The 12572-nt window shown below is 50.5% G+C and overlaps 8 non-coding genes across 8 annotated transcripts; all 8 read left to right on the forward strand.

Annotated features, from left to right (window-relative positions):
• The first annotated feature begins 569 nt into the window (after window positions 1-569).
• On the forward strand, window positions 570-643 carry trnat-agu (transfer RNA threonine (anticodon AGU)). Its single transcript has one exon. It is a non-coding gene; the product is annotated as a tRNA-Thr (tRNA).
• A 1583-nt stretch (window positions 644-2226) lies between these two features.
• trnat-agu (transfer RNA threonine (anticodon AGU)) lies at window positions 2227-2300 on the forward strand. Its single transcript has one exon. It is a non-coding gene; the product is annotated as a tRNA-Thr (tRNA).
• A 1583-nt stretch (window positions 2301-3883) lies between these two features.
• trnat-agu (transfer RNA threonine (anticodon AGU)) lies at window positions 3884-3957 on the forward strand. The gene has a single exon. It is a non-coding gene; the product is annotated as a tRNA-Thr (tRNA).
• Window positions 3958-5540: 1583 nt separating this feature from the next.
• trnat-agu (transfer RNA threonine (anticodon AGU)) lies at window positions 5541-5614 on the forward strand. The gene has a single exon. It is a non-coding gene; the product is annotated as a tRNA-Thr (tRNA).
• Window positions 5615-7197: 1583 nt separating this feature from the next.
• Window positions 7198-7271, forward strand: trnat-agu (transfer RNA threonine (anticodon AGU)). Its single transcript has one exon. It is a non-coding gene; the product is annotated as a tRNA-Thr (tRNA).
• A 1583-nt stretch (window positions 7272-8854) lies between these two features.
• trnat-agu (transfer RNA threonine (anticodon AGU)) lies at window positions 8855-8928 on the forward strand. Its single transcript has one exon. It is a non-coding gene; the product is annotated as a tRNA-Thr (tRNA).
• A 1583-nt stretch (window positions 8929-10511) lies between these two features.
• trnat-agu (transfer RNA threonine (anticodon AGU)) lies at window positions 10512-10585 on the forward strand. The gene has a single exon. It is a non-coding gene; the product is annotated as a tRNA-Thr (tRNA).
• A 1583-nt stretch (window positions 10586-12168) lies between these two features.
• On the forward strand, window positions 12169-12242 carry trnat-agu (transfer RNA threonine (anticodon AGU)). Its single transcript has one exon. It is a non-coding gene; the product is annotated as a tRNA-Thr (tRNA).
• Window positions 12243-12572: the final 330 nt, after the last annotated feature.

Here is a 12572-nt window from a genome sequence, read left to right on the forward strand (position 1 = left end):
CAAAAGCCTACCCCATCGAGTGACGCCGATCTCCCAGGAATCCGTTTCAAAAAGGGGCAGGTCCTAAACGGACACCTGCTATCGGTCGGAAATAGGTTGAGAACGGCAGCGAGGGAGTGTAATAAAAGTGAAAGTCAATGCCGACCGCGAGGCATGAGGCAGGAAGTGAGTGTAGAGCTGGTGGTACAAAGCTCAGAGTTGGTGCTAATGGGTCACCCTTTACTGCTCACTGTTTACACTGACTCACACACCACTCCTGGTCAGTTCATTTCAGTGACACTTTTCCCCTTGGTGTGAGGTTCCCTCTGGAGCGTAATAACGCCCTTAATGGGCCCAGAGAGGATGACACATCCTGTTTATCCTGTCAGTTTAAAGAGGTGAAAACATCGAATTCAAGAGCAGATTGTGTTTTTCCGTGCCGTTTGCGTGGAGAATGTTGAGTCGTGAACTCTCTCTTCTTTGCAATTCTCACTGAGTAAGATCGAGACGGAAAGCACGTTGACGAGCCCTTGTCTTGAAGTTTTGAATAAACTGTACCTGTGCACTCAGCGCCCAGCCGCGCGCGCTGTGCCGCCATGGCTTAGATGGTTAAAGCGCCTGTCTAGTAAACAGGAGATCCTGGGTTCGAATCCCAGTGGTGCCTGCTTGCTGTGCCAACAGTGCGCACTTGCATCTTCTTACCACAGTTGTGTTGCGGGTCAGACAGCTCAACGTTCTGTTGCAGCCTGTTATGATTTGGCGATCCTGCATCTCGTTCCAGCAGTAGTGTCACTCTTCGTTCTACCTGCAATTTCGTGCCGCTGTTCCACACGCGCTCCTGCTTCTCATTCGCTTTTATTCTCCCACCTTCATTCCCAGTTTGGTGGGAATAACGACGTGAGGTGGAGACACTGCTGACTTACCAGGGAATGCTGTGGCAAACGCGCGCGCGCACACACTCCACGAGCTGATCATCACCCTCATTCTCTGCCGTCACCGTTCATTCATTTTACGCCAACGGAAAATAGATCCTCCTTCTCCTAGAGTTGGAGTGCAGTTGTCTTTTCTTTTTCTGCTGAAGGAGGAAAAGAGAAAACATTGCTGCTGAAGGTGGATATGGAGTGAAGGACAGTCACCAGCGTGTGTACAAGTCAGTTGGCAAGGTTTCCTGTCAGCGTCACAGGGCGGGATCCCTGTTTAGGAATCCGACTTTGCATCGTCCAGACCTGGATACAGCTCCCAGTCTGGTAATGAAGATTTATTTCTCTAATTGTGAATTATCCGATTGAAAACGAATTCCTAGTTACGCACAGAATACACCCGCTGATCCTGCCAGAGTCAGCCCAGTGATTGTTTGCATTCATCTAGAAGGGCAAAGGCAGCAGATATACCGGTAAACTAGCTCCGCGAATCCCCCTCCTATCATCTCAGCTTTCTGAGTTGTAAAGATCTCGTTGTAGCTTCGCTAGCGCTGGATCAAAGTCCTGGAACCCCTTCCCTAGCAGCCTCATGGCTGGAGCTCCGTGCTGAGGAGTTCAAGGGTTCAGGAAAGTAACTCATCCCCCTGATCTGTCGGGTAATCAGGGATGGGCAGTAAATCCTACCCTGGATGAGTGGCGCTGGAAGAGCACAACAGTTCAGGCAGGCATCCAAGGAGCAGCGAAATCGACGTTTCGGGCAAAAGCCTACCCCATCGAGTGACGCCGATCTCCCAGGAATCCGTTTCAAAAAGGGGCAGGTCCTAAACGGACACCTGCTATCTGTCGGAAATAGGTTGAGAACGGCAGCGAGGGAGTGTAATAAAAGTGAAAGACAATGCCGACCGCGAGGCATGAGGCAGGAAGTGAGTGTAGAGCTGGTGGTACAAAGCTCAGAGTTGGTGCTAATGGGTCACCCTTTACTGCTCACTGTTTACACTGACTCACACACCACTCCTGGTCAGTTCATTTCAGTGACACTTTTCCCCTTGGTGTGAGGTTCCCTCTGGAGCGTAATAACGCCCTTAATGGGCCCAGAGAGGATGACACATCCTCTTTATCCTGTCAGTTTAAAGAGGTGAAAACATCGAATTCAAGAGCAGGTTGTGTTTTTCCGTGCCGTTTGCGTGGAGAATGTTGAGTCGTGAACTCTCTCTTCTTTGCAATTCTCACTGAGTAAGATCGAGACGGAAAGCACGTTGACGAGCCCTTGTCTTCAAGTGGTGAATAAACTGTACCTGTGCACTCAGCGCCCAGCCGCGCGCGCTGTGGCGCCATGGCTTAGATGGTTAAAGCGCCTGTCTAGTAAACAGGAGATCCTGGGTTCGAATCACAGTGGTTTCTGCTTGCTGTGTCAAAAGTGCGCACTTGCATCTTCTTACCAGAGTTGTGTTGCTGGTCAGACAGCTCAACTTTCTGTTGCAGCCTGTTATGATTTGGCGATCCTGCATCTCGTTCCAGCAGTAGTGTCACTCTTCGTTCTACCTGCAATTTCGTGCCGCTGTTCCACACACGCTCCTGCTTCTCATTCGCTTTTATTCTCCCACCTTCATTCCCAGTTTGGTGGGAATAACGACGTGAGGTGGAGACACTGCTGACTTCCCAGGGAATGCTGTGGCAAACGCGCGCGCGCACACACTCCACGAGCTGATCATAACCCTCATTCTCTGCCGTCACCGTTCATTCATTTTACGCCAACGGAAAATACATCCTCCTTCTCCTAGAGTTGGAGTGCAGTTGTCTTTTCTTTTTCTGCTGAAGGAGGAAAAGAGAAAACTTTGCTGCTGAAGGTGGATATGGAGTGAAGGACAGTCACCAGCGTGTGTACAAGTCAGTTGGCAAGGTTTCCTGTCAGCGTCACAGGGCGGGATCCCTGTTTAGGAATCCGACTTTGCATCGTCCAGACCTGGATACAGCTCCCAGTCTGGTAATGAAGATTTATTTCTCTAATTGTGAATTATCCGATTGAAAACGAATTCCTAGTTACGCACAGAATACACCCGCTGATCCTGCCAGAGTCAGCCCAGTGATTGTTTGCATTCATCTAGAAGGGCAAAGGCAGCAGATACACCGGTAAACTAGCTCCGCGAATCCCCCTCCTATCATCTCAGCTTTCTGAGTTGTAAAGATCTCGTTGTAGCTTCGCTAGCGCTGGATCAAAGTCCTGGAACCCCTTCCCTAGCAGCCTCATGGCTGGAGCTCCGTGCTGAGGAGTTCAAGGGTTCAGGAAAGTAACTCATCCCCCTGATCTGTCGGGTAATCAGGGATGGGCAGTAAATCCTACCCTGGATGAGTTGCGCTGGAAGAGCCCAACAGTTCAGGCAGGCATCCAAGGAGCAGCGAAATCGACGTTTCGGGCAAAAGCCTACCCCATCGAGTGACGCCGATCTCCCAGGAATCCGTTTCAAAAAGGGGCAGGTCCTAAACGGACACCTGCTATCGGTCGGAAATAGGTTGAGAACGGCAGCGAGGGAGTGTAATAAAAGTGAAAGACAATGCCGACCGCGAGGCATGAGGCAGGAAGTGAGTGTAGAGCTGGTGGTACAAAGCTCAGAGTTGGTGCTAATGGGTCACCCTTTACTGCTCACTGTTTACACTGACTCACACACCACTCCTGGTCAGTTCATTTCAGTGACACTTTTCCCCTTGGTGTGAGGTTCCCTCTGGAGCGTAATAACGCCCTTAATGGGCCCAGAGAGGATGACACATCCTGTTTATCCTGTCAGTTTAAAGAGGTGAAAACATCGAATTCAAGAGCAGATTGTGTTTTTCCGTGCCGTTTGCGTGGAGAATGTTGAGTCGTGAACTCTCTCTTCTTTGCAATTCTCACTGAGCAAGATCGAGACGGAAAGCACGTTGACGAGCCCTTGTCTTCAAGTGGTGAATGAACTGTACCTGTGCACTCAGCGCCCAACCGCGCGCGCTGTGGCGCCATGGCTTAGATGGTTAAAGCGCCTGTCTAGTAAACAGGAGATCCTGGGTTCGAATCCCAGTGGTGCCTGCTTGCTGTGTCAAAAGTGCGCACTTGCATCTTCTTACCAGAGTTGTGTTGCTGGTCAGACAGCTCAACTTTCTGTTGCAGCCTGTTATGATTTGGCAATCCTGCATCTCGTTCCAGCAGTAGTGTCACTCTTCATTCTACCTGCAATTTCGTGCCGCTGTTCCACACGCGCTCCTGCTTCTCATTCGCTTTTATTCTCCCACCTTCATTCCCAGTTTGGTGGGAATAACGACGTGAGGTGGAGACACTGCTGACTTACCAGGGAATGCTGTGGCAAACGCGCGCGCGCACACACTCCACGAGCTGATCATCACCCTCATTCTCTGCCGTCACCGTTCATTCATTTTACGCCAACGGAAAATAAATCCTCCTTCTCCTAGAGTTGGAGTGCAGTTGTCTTTTCTTTTTCTGCTGAAGGAGGAAAAGAGAAAACATTGCTGCTGAAGGTGGATATGGAGTGAAGGACAGTCACCAGCGTGTGTACAAGTCAGTTGGCAAGGTTTCCTGTCAGCGTCACAGGGCGGGATCCCTGTTTTGGAATCCGACTTTGCATCGTCCAGACCTGGATACAGCTCCCAGTCTGGTAATGAAGATTTATTTCTCTAATTGTGAATTATCCGATTGAAAACGAATTCCTAGTTACGCACAGAATACACCCGCTGATCCTGCCAGAGTCAGCCCAGTGATTGTTTGCATTCATCTAGAAGGGCAAAGGCAGCAGATACACCGGTAAACTAGCTCCGCGAATCCCCCTCCTATCATCCCAGCTTTCTGAGTTGTAAAGATCTCGTTGTAGCTTCGCTAGCGCTGGATCAAAGTCCTGGAACCCCTTCCCTAGCAGCCTCATGGCTGGAGCTCCGTGCTGAGGAGTTCAAGGGTTCAGGAAAGTAACTCATCCCCCTGATCTGTCGGGTAATCAGGGATGGGCAGTAAATCCTACCCTGGATGAGTGGCGCTGGAAGAGCACAACAGTTCAGGCAGGCATCCAAGGAGCAGCGAAATCGACGTTTCGGGCAAAAGCCTACCCCATCGAGTGACGCCGATCTCCCAGGAATCCGTTTCAAAAAGGGGCAGGTCCTAAACGGACACCTGCTATCGGTCGGAAATAGGTTGAGAACGGCAGCGAGGGAGTGTAATAAAAGTGAAAGACAATGCCGACCGCGAGGCATGAGGCAGGAAGTGAGTGTAGAGCTGGTGGTACAAAGCTCAGAGTTGGTGCTAATGGGTCACCCTTTACTGCTCACTGTTTACACTGACTCACACACCACTCCTGGTCAGTTCATTTCAGTGACACTTTTCCCCTTGGTGTGAGGTTCCCTCTGGAGCGTAATAACGCCCTTAATGGGCCCAGAGAGGATGACACATCCTCTTTATCCTGTCAGTTTAAAGAGGTGAAAACATCGAATTCAAGAGCAGGTTGTGTTTTTCCGTGCCGTTTGCGTGGAGAATGTTGAGTCGTGAACTCTCTCTTCTTTGCAATTCTCACTGAGCAAGATCGAGACGGAAAGCACGTTGACGAGCCCTTGTCTTCAAGTGGTGAATAAACTGTACCTGTGCACTCAACGCCCGGCCGCGCGCGCTGTGGCGCCATGGCTTAGATGGTTAAAGCGCCTGTCTAGTAAACAGGAGATCCTGGGTTCGAATCCCAGTGGATTCTGCTTGCTGTGCCAACAGTGCGCACTTGCATCTTCTTACCACAGTTGTGTTGCTGGTCAGACAGCTCAACGTTCTGTTGCAGCCTGTTATGATTTGGCGATCCTGCATCTCGTTCCAGCAGTAGTGTCACTCTTCGTTCTACCTGGAATTTCGTGCCGCTGTTCCACACGCGCTCCTGCTTCTCATTCGCTTTTATTCTCCCACCTTCATTCCCAGTTTGGTGGGAATAACGACGTGAGGTGGAGACACTGCTGACTTACCAGGGAATGCTGTGGCAAACGCGCGCGCGCACACACTCCACGAGCTGATCATCACCCTCATTCTCTGCCGTCACCGTTCATTCATTTTACGCCAACGGAAAATAGATCCTCCTTCTCCTAGAGTTGGAGTGCAGTTGTCTTTTCTTTTTCTGCTGAAGGAGGAAAAGAGAAAACATTGCTGCTGAAGGTGGATATGGAGTGAAGGACAGTCACCAGCGTGTGTACAAGTCAGTTGGCAAGGTTTCCTGTCAGCGTCACAGGGCGGGATCCCTGTTTAGGAATCCGACTTTGCATCGTCCAGACCTGGATACAGCTCCCAGTCTGGTAATGAAGATTTATTTCTCTAATTGTGAATTATCCGATTGAAAACGAATTCCTAGTTACGCACAGAATACACCCGCTGATCCTGCCAGAGTCAGCCCAGTGATTGTTTGCATTCATCTAGAAGGGCAAAGGCAGCAGATACACCGGTAAACTAGCTCCGCGAATCCCCCTCCTATCATCTCAGCTTTCTGAGTTGTAAAGATCTCGTTGTAGCTTCGCTAGCGCTGGATCAAAGTCCTGGAACCCCTTCCCTAGCAGCCTCATGGCTGGAGCTCCGTGCTGAGGAGTTCAAGGGTTCAGGAAAGTAACTCATCCCCCTGATCTGTCGGGTAATCAGGGATGGGCAGTAAATCCTACCCTGGATGAGTGGCGCTGGAAGAGCACAACAGTTCAGGCAGGCATCCAAGGAGCAGCGAAATCGACGTTTCGGGCAAAAGCCTACCCCATCGAGTGACGCCGATCTCCCAGGAATCCGTTTCAAAAAGGGGCAGGTCCTAAACGGACACCTGCTATCGGTCGGAAATAGGTTGAGAACGGCAGCGAGGGAGTGTAATAAAAGTGAAAGACAATGCCGACCGCGAGGCATGAGGCAGGAAGTGAGTGTAGAGCTGGTGGTACAAAGCTCAGAGTTGGTGCTAATGGGTCACCCTTTACTGCTCACTGTTTACACTGACTCACACACCACTCCTGGTCAGTTCATTTCAGTGACACTTTTCCCCTTGGTGTGAGGTTCCCTCTGGAGCGTAATAACGCCCTTAATGGGCCCAGAGAGGATGACACATCCTCTTTATCCTGTCAGTTTAAAGAGGTGAAAACATCGAATTCAAGAGCAGGTTGTGTTTTTCCGTGCCGTTTGCGTGGAGAATGTTGAGTCGTGAACTCTCTCTTCTTTGCAATTCTCACTGAGCAAGATCGAGACGGAAAGCACGTTGACGAGCCCTTGTTTTCAAGTGGTGAATGAACTGTACCTGTGCACTCAGCGCCCGATCGCGTGCGCTGAGGCGCCATGGCTTAGATGGTTAAAGCGCCTGTCTAGTAAACAGGAGATCCTGGGTTCGAATCCCAGTGGTGCCTGCATGCTGTGTCAAAAGTGCGCGCTTGCATCTTCTTACCAGAGTTGTGTTGCTGGTCAGACAGCTCAACTTTCTGTTGCAGCCTGTTATGATTTGGCGATCCTGCATCTCGTTCCAGCCGTAGTGTCACTCTTCGTTCTACCTGCAATTTCGTGCCGCTGTTCCACACGCGCTCCTGCTTCTCATTCGCTTTTATTCTCCCACCTTCATTCCCAGTTTGGTGGGAATAACGACGTGAGGTGGAGACACTGCTGACTTACCAGGGAATGCTGTGGCAAACGCGCGCGCGCACACACTCCACGAGCTGATCATCACCCTCATTCTCTGCCGTCACCGTTCATTCATTTTACGCCAACGGAAAATAAATCCTCCTTCTCCTAGAGTTGGAGTGCAGTTGTCTTTTCTTTTTCTGCTGAAGGAGGAAAAGAGAAAACATTGCTGCTGAAGGTGGATATGGAGTGAAGGACAGTCACCAGCGTGTGTACAAGTCAGTTAGCAAGGTTTCCTGTCAGCGTCACAGGGCGGGATCCCTGTTTAGGAATCCGACTTTGCATCGTCCAGACCTGGATACAGCTCCCAGTCTGGTAATGAAGATTTATTTCTCTAATTGTGAATTATCCGATTGAAAACGAATTCCTAGTTACGCACAGAATACACCCGCTGATCCTGCCAGAGTCAGCCCAGTGATTGTTTGCATTCATCTAGAAGGGCAAAGGCAGCAGATACACCGGTAAACTAGCTCCGCGAATCCCCCTCCTATCATCCCAGCTTTCTGAGTTGTAAAGATCTCGTTGTAGCTTCGCTAGCGCTGGATCAAAGTCCTGGAACCCCTTCCCTAGCAGCCTCATGGCTGGAGCTCCGTGCTGAGGAGTTCAAGGGTTCAGGAAAGTAACTCATCCCCCTGATCTGTCGGGTAATCAGGGATGGGCAGTAAATCCTACCCTGGATGAGTGGCGCTGGAAGAGCACAACAGTTCAGGCAGGCATCCAAGGAGCAGCGAAATCGACGTTTTGGGCAAAAGCCTACCCCATCGAGTGACGCCGATCTCCCAGGAATCCGTTTCAAAAAGGGGCAGGTCCTAAACGGACACCTGCTATCGGTCGGAAATAGGTTGAGAACGGCAGCGAGGGAGTGTAATAAAAGTGAAAGACAATGCCGACCGCGAGGCATGAGGCAGGAAGTGAGTGTAGAGCTGGTGGTACAAAGCTCAGAGTTGGTGCTAATGGGTCACCCTTTACTGCTCACTGTTTACACTGACTCACACACCACTCCTGGTCAGTTCATTTCAGTGACACTTTTCCCCTTGGTGTGAGGTTCCCTCTGGAGCGTAATAACGCCCTTAATGGGCCCAGAGAGGATGACACATCCTCTTTATCCTGTCAGTTTAAAGAGGTGAAAACATCGAATTCAAGAGCAGGTTGTGTTTTTCCGTGCCGTTTGCGTGGAGAATGTTGAGTCGTGAACTCTCTCTTCTTTGCAATTCTCACTGAGCAAGATCGAGACGGAAAGCACGTTGACGAGCCCTTGTCTTCAAGTGGTGAATAAACTGTACCTGTGCACTCAACGCCCAGCCGCGCGCGCTGTGGCGCCATGGCTTAGATGGTTAAAGCGCCTGTCTAGTAAACAGGAGATCCTGGGTTCGAATCCCAGTGGTTTCTGCTTGCTGTGCCAACAGTGCGCACTTGCATCTTCTTACCACAGTTGTGTTGCTGGTCAGACAGCTCAACGTTCTGTTGCAGCCTGTTATGATTTGGCGATCCTGCATCTCGTTCCAGCTGTAGTGTCACTCTTCGTTCTACCTGGAATTTCGTGCCGCTGTTCCACACGCGCTCCTGCTTCTCATTCGCTTTTATTCTCCCACCTTCATTCCCAGTTTGGTGGGAATAACGACGTGAGGTGGAGACACTGCTGACTTACCAGGGAATGCTGTGGCAAACGCGCGCGCGCACACACTCCACGAGCTGATCATCACCCTCATTCTCTGCCGTCACCGTTCATTCATTTTACGCCAACGGAAAATAGATCCTCCTTCTCCTAGAGTTGGAGTGCAGTTGTCTTTTCTTTTTCTGCTGAAGGAGGAAAAGAGAAAACATTGCTGCTGAAGGTGGATATGGAGTGAAGGACAGTCACCAGCGTGTGTACAAGTCAGTTGGCAAGGTTTCCTGTCAGCGTCACAGGGCGGGATCCCTGTTTAGGAATCCGACTTTGCATCGTCCAGACCTGGATACAGCTCCCAGTCTGGTAATGAAGATTTATTTCTCTAATTGTGAATTATCCGATTGAAAACGAATTCCTAGTTACGCACAGAATACACCCGCTGATCCTGCCAGAGTCAGCCCAGTGATTGTTTGCATTCATCTAGAAGGGCAAAGGCAGCAGATACACCGGTAAACTAGCTCCGCGAATCCCCCTCCTATCATCCCAGCTTTCTGAGTTGTAAAGATCTCGTTGTAGCTTCGCTAGCGCTGGATCAAAGTCCTGGAACCCCTTCCCTAGCAGCCTCATGGCTGGAGCTCCGTGCTGAGGAGTTCAAGGGTTCAGGAAAGTAACTCATCCCCCTGATCTGTCGGGTAATCAGGGATGGGCAGTAAATCCTACCCTGGATGAGTGGCGCTGGAAGAGCACAACAGTTCAGGCAGGCATCCAAGGAGCAGCGAAATCGACGTTTCGGGCAAAAGCCTACCCCATCGAGTGACGCCGATCTCCCAGGAATCCGTTTCAAAAAGGGGCAGGTCCTAAACGGACACCTGCTATCGGTCGGAAATAGGTTGAGAACGGCAGCGAGGGAGTGTAATAAAAGTGAAAGACAATGCCGACCGCGAGGCATGTGGCAGGAAGTGAGTGTAGAGCTGGTGGTACAAAGCTCAGAGTTGGTGCTAATGGGTCACCCTTTACTGCTCACTGTTTACACTGACTCACACACCACTCCTGGTCAGTTCATTTCAGTGACACTTTTCCCCTTGGTGTGAGGTTCCCTCTGGAGCGTAATAACGCCCTTAATGGGCCCAGAGAGGATGACACATCCTCTTTATCCTGTCAGTTTAAAGAGGTGAAAACATCGAATTCAAGAGCAGGTTGTGTTTTTCCGTGCCGTTTGCGTGGAGAATGTTGAGTCGTGAACTCTCTCTTCTTTGCAATTCTCACTGAGTAAGATCGAGACGGAAAGCACGTTGACGAGCCCTTGTCTTCAAGTGGTGAATGAACTGTATCTGTGCACTCAGCGCCCAACCGCGCGCGCTGTGGCGCCATGGCTTAGGTGGTTAAAGCGCCTGTCTAGTAAACAGGAGATCCTGGGTTCGAATCCCAGTGGTGCCTGCTTGCTGTGTCAAAAGTGCGCACTTGCATCTTCTTACCAGAGTTGTGTTGCTGGTCAGACAGCTCAACTTTCTGTTGCAGCCTGTTATGATTTGGCGATCCTGCATCTCGTTCCAGCAGTAGTGTCACTCTTCGTTCTACCTGCAATTTCGTGCCGCTGTTCCACACGCGCTCCTGCTTCTCATTCGCTTTTATTCTCCCACCTTCATTCCCAGTTTGGTGGGAATAATGACGTGAGGTGGAGACACTGCTGACTTACCAGGGAATGCTGTGGCAAACGCGCGCGCGCACACACTCCACGAGCTGATCATCACCCTCATTCTCTGCCGTCACCATTCATTCATTTTACGCCAACGGAAAATAAATCCTCCTTCTCCTAGAGTTGGAGTGCAGTTGTCTTTTCTTTTTCTGCTGAAGGAGGAAAAGAGAAAACATTGCTGCTGAAGGTGGATATGGAGTGAAGGACAGTCACCAGCGTGTGTACAAGTCAGTTGGCAAGGTTTCCTGTCAGCGTCACAGGGCGGGATCCCTGTTTAGGAATCCGACTTTGCATCGTCCAGACCTGGATACAGCTCCCAGTCTGGTAATGAAGATTTATTTCTCTAATTGTGAATTATCCGATTGAAAACGAATTCCTAGTTACGCACAGAATACACCCGCTGATCCTGCCAGAGTCAGCCCAGTGATTGTTTGCATTCATCTAGAAGGGCAAAGGCAGCAGATACACCGGTAAACTAGCTCCGCGAATCCCCCTCCTATCATCCCAGCTTTCTGAGTTGTAAAGATCTCGTTGTAGCTTCGCTAGCGCTGGATCAAAGTCCTGGAACCCCTTCCCTAGCAGCCTCATGGCTGGAGCTCCGTGCTGAGGAGTTCAAGGGTTCAGGAAAGTAACTCATCCCCCTGATCTGTCGGGTAATCAGGGATGGGCAGTAAATCCTACCCTGGATGAGTGGCGCTGGAAGAGCACAACAGTTCAGGCAGGCATCCAAGGAGCAGCGAAATCGACGTTTCGGGCAAAAGCCTACCCCATCGAGTGACGCCGATCTCCCAGGAATCCGTTTCAAAAAGGGGCAGGTCCTAAACGGACACCTGCTATCGGTCGGAAATAGGTTGAGAACGGCAGCGAGGGAGTGTAATAAAAGTGAAAGACAATGCCGACCGCGAGGCATGAGGCAGGAAGTGAGTGTAGAGCTGGTGGTACAAAGCTCAGAGTTGGTGCTAATGGGTCACCCTTTACTGCTCACTGTTTACACTGACTCACACACCACTCCTGGTCAGTTCATTTCAGTGACACTTTTCCCCTTGGTGTGAGGTTCCCTCTGGAGCGTAATAACGCCCTTAATGGGCCCAGAGAGGATGACACATCCTGTTTATCCTGTCAGTTTAAAGAGGTGAAAACATCGAATTCAAGAGCAGATTGTGTTTTTCCGTGCCGTTTGCGTGGAGAATGTTGAGTCGTGAACTCTCTCTTCTTTGCAATTCTCACTGAGCAAGATCGAGACGGAAAGCACGTTGACGAGCCCTTGTCTTCAAGTGGTGAATGAACTGTACCTGTGCACTCAGCGCCCAACCGCGCGCGCTGTGGCGCCATGGCTTTGATGGTTAAAGCACCTGTCTAGTAAACAGGAGATCCTGGGTTCGAATCCCAGTGGTGCCTGCTTGCTGTGTCAAAAGTGCGCACTTGCATCTTCTTACCAGAGTTGTGTTGCTGGTCAGACAGCTCAACTTCCTGTTGCAGCCTGTTATGATTTGGCGATCCTGCATCTCGTTCCAGCAGTCGTGTCACTCTTCGTTCTACCTGCAATTTCGTGCCGCTGTTCCACACGCGCTCCTGCTTCTCATTCGCTTTTATTCTCCCACCTTCATTCCCAGTTTGGTGGGAATAACGACGTGAGGTGGAGACACTGCTGACTTACCAGGGAATGCTGTGGCAAACGCGCGCGCGCACACACTCCACGAGCTGATCATCACCCTCATTCTCTGCCGT

This window comes from Chiloscyllium punctatum, chromosome 45, assembly GCF_047496795.1.
Source record: "Chiloscyllium punctatum isolate Juve2018m chromosome 45, sChiPun1.3, whole genome shotgun sequence".
Classification (NCBI taxonomy): domain Eukaryota; kingdom Metazoa; phylum Chordata; class Chondrichthyes; order Orectolobiformes; family Hemiscylliidae; genus Chiloscyllium; species Chiloscyllium punctatum.